Genomic DNA, 6,989 nt, shown 5'->3' on the forward strand with positions numbered 1-6,989 from the left:
TGCCCCATTTATCGTCGACAATCTCTCCTATCTTTTATTTGCGCCTCCTTCTTCTTTTCTTATTTCTATTTGCATTAATTCTTATTTACATCATTATCGATTTATCTTCATTCTAATTAAATAGCAATCTTTGTGTTTCTAATCAACATTCCTTCTAGATTTGACTGCCCACTCACCAACATATTATTTCTTCGACAAACCCATGCACTTGCGGTACATATGCAAAAGGGCATTTGTTAAATTCATAGAAGGGGAAAAGAACCTGTGCAAGAATAGACTAATCAAGCTGAGATAGAAGGTGAAGGGTCTGATAATATGGCAGAACAAAATGAGTAGTAGAGGACACTCTCAGATTATGCCAAGCCCCCAGTTCTTGGTAAGCAGTCTAGTATTGTGCAACCATCGATTACAGATCAAAATTTTGAGCTCAAGCCAGGCTTCATACAGATGTTACAGTAGTCAGTACAGTTTAATGGTTTGGCCGATGAGGATCCAAACAATCACATAGAGAACTTCTTGGAGTTGTGCGACATGCTCAAGATCAATAGTGTTGTGGATGATGCTTTCAAGTTGAGAGCCTTCCCATTTTCCTTGAAAGTTAGAGTAAAGCAATGGCTATATTCATTACATAGAGTATCGATCACTACATGGGAGGAGATGGTAGAAGCTTTTCTTGCTCGATATTTTTCTCCGGAAAAATCAGCGGAGCTTAGGAATGAAATATCCTCTTTTGTTCAAATGGAATTGGAGTCTCTTTTTGAGACATGGGATAGGTTCAAGGAGCTCATGTAGAACTGTCCTCAACATGGGTATCCCGAGTGGATGATCAGTTAGAATTTCTATAGTGGGTTGAACCCAAGCACAAAGTAAGTACTTGATGCTGCAGCAAGAGGTACTGATAAGTGCTTGTGTAATAAGAATACGAAGTATTATTTCCTTATTATGAGCATTATTTTTATCGGGTTTTAACGCTAATATGTGTGTATTTATGTTACTTTCATGCAGATAGGGTTGTGAGGCCGAATATTAGAGAAAGAAGCCAATGTGGATCGTAAATGCACCAGTTGGAGGAAATCTTGAGAAGGTTCAAACGCGAAGACATAAGTCGGGTTCGAAATGCGGGAATGTGTGCCAAACTCCTCATATTCAAGTTAGCACAACGATTTGGATGGGCACAAGGGCAGTCACATTCAAGCGTTACGGCTTGTGCATGTATAGTAAGATTTCCATCAACATGTCCATTATTGAAGAAACAAAATGATCTACGACTTAAACACGTGCCCGTTTACGTTATCTCGATGAAAGCATGGAGTCGGGAGTGTTTCAGGCCGGTATTGTAGCAGGGCAATGCAACAAACACAGTAGCAAAACACTGTAGCAGGTACTGTTCACAGCCGGCCAAAGAAGGATGAAAATAGAGAGGTATTGGCTAGGGATTGGGAGAGGTTCTATGGCTCCAACATCGTGCTCCATTTGGAAGAAGGTTAGTGGGAGAGCTTTCGTCGGCACCGATCCGGCGAGGTATATCTTAGGACAGACAAAGGGACCCTTGGACAAGTAGAGGACTCTCTACAAGACCATCGCCATGACTATTGAGGGGTTTTCTATGGATTCTTTGCTTTTACATTTGATTTCATTGATTGTAATTAGCTCCATGGAGAGCTAAACCCCCTAGTGGGTACTTGGGTATTTGTGAACCATAGGATATACTCATTTCATTGAATCTCTTTATTGTACTTTCAATTAATTGATGTTTTATTTGAGTTCCAATATTGAATGCTTGATTGTATGAATGCTCCTTAGAGTGACACTAAGTTTGAGAGTTCTTGTTGGTAACCCTTGTGAGTAAGTGACACACCACAAGAATTGCACAAAGATAGATTGGAGAGGGTTGAGAGGGTGAGTCGAGGGGTAGCGGAGCACCCCTTTCCCCTCCAGTGTGATTTATTCTACCTCCATTTCCTCAAGTTCTTTGTGGTCATAATAGAGTGAATGGGTTAAACGATGACCTTCCGTTGGGGCTTATTTGCGGGTGCAACGGAGTGAAGTATTGAAGTGATTTTAGGACCTAGGGCTTAATTGTGGCTAGGGACCTTCCACCTGGACCAAAGGGTTAGGTCTATATCTAGGAAGAGGATTTATCAATTGGAATCCCTAGAACTCATTGCAATTCTATATGAGTGTGAGGTTGAGAGGTTATTTAATTTCTCCTCCGAGACATGTATAGAGTTAGGCATGGTTGACCTTAGATTTGGAACTATGTATTTAAGGATCTCCATGACTCATTATTGCATCAGTTAGAAAGTATAATAAAGGGTTCTTGCACTTGAAACGATTGTCCTAGGCAGAACAATATCCGGGTACCCCATTTATATCGATTGCCTTACCTTCTTCTTTACTTGTGCTCTCTTTCTTGTTCTTTTATTTTTGTTATTTCACATCTTGTCACACATATCACTATTTATTTTTCACTTAGTTAAGAAACAATTTAAGTGTTTTTATTCCCTACTCAATGTGGATATGATACCCCACTCATTTGGGATTTTATTACTTTGACAAACCCATACACTTGCGGAACATGCGCAAGGGGCGTTGTATATGTGTATTTGTGTTACTTGTGTGGATGTAGGGTTGTGGAGCCAAATATAGAGGAAGTAAGCCAAAGTAGATTATGATTGCACTTTGTTGATGGAATCTTGGAGTGAACAAACCTGAAGACACAAGTTGTACTTGAAGATACGTGAATGTGTGCCAACCTTCATGCACTCAAGAAACTACATGGTTTGGAGTGGCACAAAGGCAGTCACATTTATAATGACCCTTGCGTATGTCTTGCAAGTGCACGGGTTTGTCGAATTAATAAAATCCCAGATTAGTGGGTATCGTATCCACAGGGAGTAGAGAATAAAAACACTTAAATAGTTTCTTAACTAAGTGAAAAATGAATAGTGATATGTGTGACAAGATGTGAAATAACAAAAGTAAAAGAATAAGAAAGAGAGCATAAGTAAAGGAGAAGGTAAGGCAATCGATATAAATGGGGTACCCAGATATTGTTCCGTCTAGGACAATCGTTTCAAGTGCAAGAACCCTTTATTATACTTTCTAACTGATGCAATAATGAGTCTTGGAGATTCTTAAATACATAGTTCCAAATCTAAGGTCAACCATGCCTATCTCTATACATGTCCCGGAGGAGAAATTAAATAACCTCTCAACCTCGCACTCGTATAGAATTGCAATGAGTTCTAGGGATTCCAATTGATAAATCCTCTTCCTAGATGTAGACCTAACCCTTTGGTCCAGGTGGAAGGTACCTAGCCATAATTAAGTCCTAGGTGGTAAAATCAGTTCAACACTTCACTCCGTTGCACCCGCAACTAAGCTCCAGCGGAAGGTCATCCTTTAGTCCATTCACTCTACTATAACCCCAAAGAACTTGAGGAAATGGAGGTAGAATAAATCACAGTGGAGGGGAAAGGGGACGCTCTGCTACCTCTCGACTCACCCTCTCAACCCTTTCCAATCTATGTCTAACTCGTGGTTTGTCACTCACTCACAAGGGTTACCAACAAGAACTCTCAACCTTAGTGTCAGTCTAAGGGAGTATTAAAACCATCAAGCATTCAAGATTGGAACTCAAATAAAAAATCAATTAATTGAAAGCACAATAAAGAGGTTCAATGAAATGAATACATCCCAGGGTTCACAAATACCCAAGTACCCACTAGGGGGTTTAGCTCTCCATGGAGTTAATTACAATCGATGAAATCAAAAGTAAAAGCAAAGAATCCATAGAAAACCCCCTTGATAGTCGTGGTGATGGTCTTGTGGAGAGTCCTCTACTTGTCCAAGGGTCCCTTTGTCAGGCCTAGGATATACCTCGCCGGATCAGTGCTGACGAAAGCTCTCCCACTAACCTTCTTCCAAATGGAGCGTGATGTTGGAGCTGTAGAACCTCTCCCAATCCCTAGCCAATACCTCTCAAAACCCTAGCCGCCGCCCTCTCTCAAGTTGGGGAAAAGATGGAAAAAAAGATCCTGAAATCGGGGCTGAAATCGGCCTTAAATAGGGCTAGAATCGGGAATCCACATGCCCATGTGGGTGCCCCTGTGGATTTTTCTCACGGGCGTGCAGAACTTCCACATGCCCGTGTGGATTCTCTATTTTCATCTTTCTTCGGCCGGCTGTAAATAGTACCTACTGCAATGTTTTGCTACAGTGCCATCTGAAACACTCCCGAATCCATGTTTTCCTCGAGATAACGTACACGGGCACATGTTTACGTCGTAGATCGCTTTGGTTCTTCAATAATGGATGTGTTGGTGGAGATCTTGCTATACATGCACAAGCCGGAATGCTTGAATGTGACTGCCCTTGTGCCCCTCCAAATCGTTGTGCTAAGTTGAATACGAGGAGGTTGGCACACATTCTCGCATTTCGAACCCGACTTATGTCTTCGCGTTTGAACCTTCTCAAAATTTCCTCCAAATGGTGCATTTACGATCCACATTAGCTTTTTTCTCTAATATTCGGCCTCACAACCCTATCTGCTTAAAAGTAATATAAATACACACATATTAGCATTAAACCCGATAAAAGTAATGCTCATCATAAGGAAAGAACACTTCGTATTCTTATCACATAAGCACTTATCGCACTTTTGCGTTTTCTGACTTGTGCAATGATAGCAAGGTCTTCATAAATGTTATCTTTTATTGAAGAAGCGACGCGATCTATGGCATAGACATGTGCCCATTTATGTTACCTAGATGAAAAGTGTGGATTCGGGAGTGTTTTTGGTGGAGTACCGTAGCAGGTTAATGTAGCAAATCACTGTAGAAATTTATTGTAGCAATTACTATTTACAGGCCGCTGAAAAATCAAGTTTTGCAAATTCACACTTGCGTGTGGAAATTCAACACGCCCGTGTGGATTCCCGATTCTAGCCCTATATAAAGACGCGATTCAGCCCGATTTGGGAATCCTCTTTTCTTTGTTTTCTCCATCTTTTCCTTAACTTTAGAGAGGCCTCCGGCTATGGTTTAGAAGGGCTTTGGCAACATTTTTGCAGTGGTTCTAAGGCCATTGACACTGCATTCCTTTGGAAGATAGTTATTGGGGGAGCTTTCATCAGCATTGATACAGCGAGGTGTGCCCTAGACAAGGGAACGTTTGAAGAGGACGAGGCTACTCTATAAGACCATCGACACGGATACTGAGGGGGTTTTACTTATGGATTGCATGTTTTTACTTTCCATTTCATTATTGATTGTATCTTGCTCCATGTAGAGCTAAACCCCTAGAGGGTACTTGAACTTGTAAACCCTAGGATGTTATTGTTTCATTGACCTTTTATTATGTTTCTTTAATTAATGTCTTTAATTGAGTTCCAATCTTGAATGCTTGTTGAATGATTTCTCCCACAGAGTGACACTAGGGTTGAGAGTCTACATTGGTAATCCTTGTGAGTGAGTGACATACCATGAGGGTTAGACAAAGCAAGATTAGAGAGGGTCGAGAGGGTGAGTCGAGAGGTAGCGAAATATCCCCTTTCCCCTTCGGTGTGATTTATCCTACCTCTATATTCAAAGAGTTCTTTGCGGTCACAATAGAGTGAAGTACTAAGAGAGGAACTCCGCTGGGGCTTAGTTGCGCGAGCAATAGAGTGAAGCGTTGAAGTAATCCTTAGTGCTGGGACTTAATTGTGATTAGGGGTTTTTCACCTTGACCAAAGGGTTAGACCTATATTAGGGAATAGGGTTTATCAGTTGGAATCCCTATAGCTTCTTACAACTGTACACAGTGTGAGGTGTTGACACTGAGTGATTTCTCCGCCGGGCATAGTGTAGAATTAGTCACAGTTGACCTTAGGTTTGAGACTATGTATTTTAGGATTTCCATGACTTATTAAATACCAGTTAGGAGACATAATAGTTGGTCTTGCACTTGAAGCAATAATCCTAGGGGAAGCAATGTCCGAGTGCCCCACTTTCTATCAATTGCCTTCCTCTCATTTTATTGTGCCTCTCTTTCTTATTTTCCTTATTTCTTTTCATATTGATTTTGTTCACACCACTATTGATTCATCTTCACTTTTGTTAAATATCAATCTTTGTGTTTCTGATCACTTGTCCCTATGGATTCGACTACCCACTCACCGGGGTATTATTACTTCAATACATCCGTGAACTTACAGGTCACACGCAAGGGGTGTGTCAGGCAGTGACGAGTTACACTGGATATGGGGAAGGACATGCTCCATCTGATTACTCGATTTCTATTGGTGGTACATCCTCAATGGAACAGGTTAACTTTGTAGGTAATGCAATGAAAGGTCAAGGAAATCCATAAAGCAATACCTACAATCTGGGATGGAGGAGCCACCCTAACTTTTCTTGGAGTAATCAAGGACAATAGAAGACAATGGAACCATATGGTTTCCAACAATAATAACAAGCCCTGATGACTGATTTAGAGAAGGCTTTGACCAAGTTCATTCAATCATCGAATACACAGTTTCAGTAAGTCAAAGCCACACTTTGCAACCACATCGCATCATTGCATAATTTAGAGAATCAAGTGGGGGTAAATTGCGAAGTCATAATCGGAGAGACCTTAAGGGAGTTTATCTAGCAACATGGGGACAACCCAAGAGAACATGTGAAGGCGATCACTTTGAGAAGTGGTCGTGAGGTTGAGGGTATATTCCTGAGTGAGAAGACCAATGTTGAAGCACCTGAGGTAGTGGAGGTTGAGGATAGAACCAAAGGGAAGGAGGTGGCATCTCCACCTTACAAGCCAAGAATCCCTTATCCTTTAAGATTGAAGAATGACCAAAATGATGAGAAATGCAAGAAGTTCTTGGGTCTATTCAAGCAGTTGCACATCAACATTCCATTTGTAGAGGAGTTGTCTAAAATGCCTCATTATGTTGAGTTTCTCAAAGACCTCTTGACTAACAAGAGGAAGTTGGTGGAGAGTGCATC

The 6,989-nt window shown here is 41.1% G+C and overlaps 1 non-coding gene across 1 annotated transcript; it reads right to left on the reverse strand.

The window, feature by feature from the left end:
• Positions 1-705: 705 nt before the first annotated feature.
• Positions 706-812, reverse strand: LOC120272716. Its single transcript, XR_005540256.1, has one exon. It is a non-coding gene; the product is annotated as a small nucleolar RNA R71 (small nucleolar RNA).
• Between the last annotated feature and the right edge of the window lie 6,177 nt (positions 813-6,989).

Source organism: Dioscorea cayenensis, chromosome 11 (assembly GCF_009730915.1).
Source record: "Dioscorea cayenensis subsp. rotundata cultivar TDr96_F1 chromosome 11, TDr96_F1_v2_PseudoChromosome.rev07_lg8_w22 25.fasta, whole genome shotgun sequence".
NCBI lineage: Eukaryota > Viridiplantae > Streptophyta > Magnoliopsida > Dioscoreales > Dioscoreaceae > Dioscorea > Dioscorea cayenensis.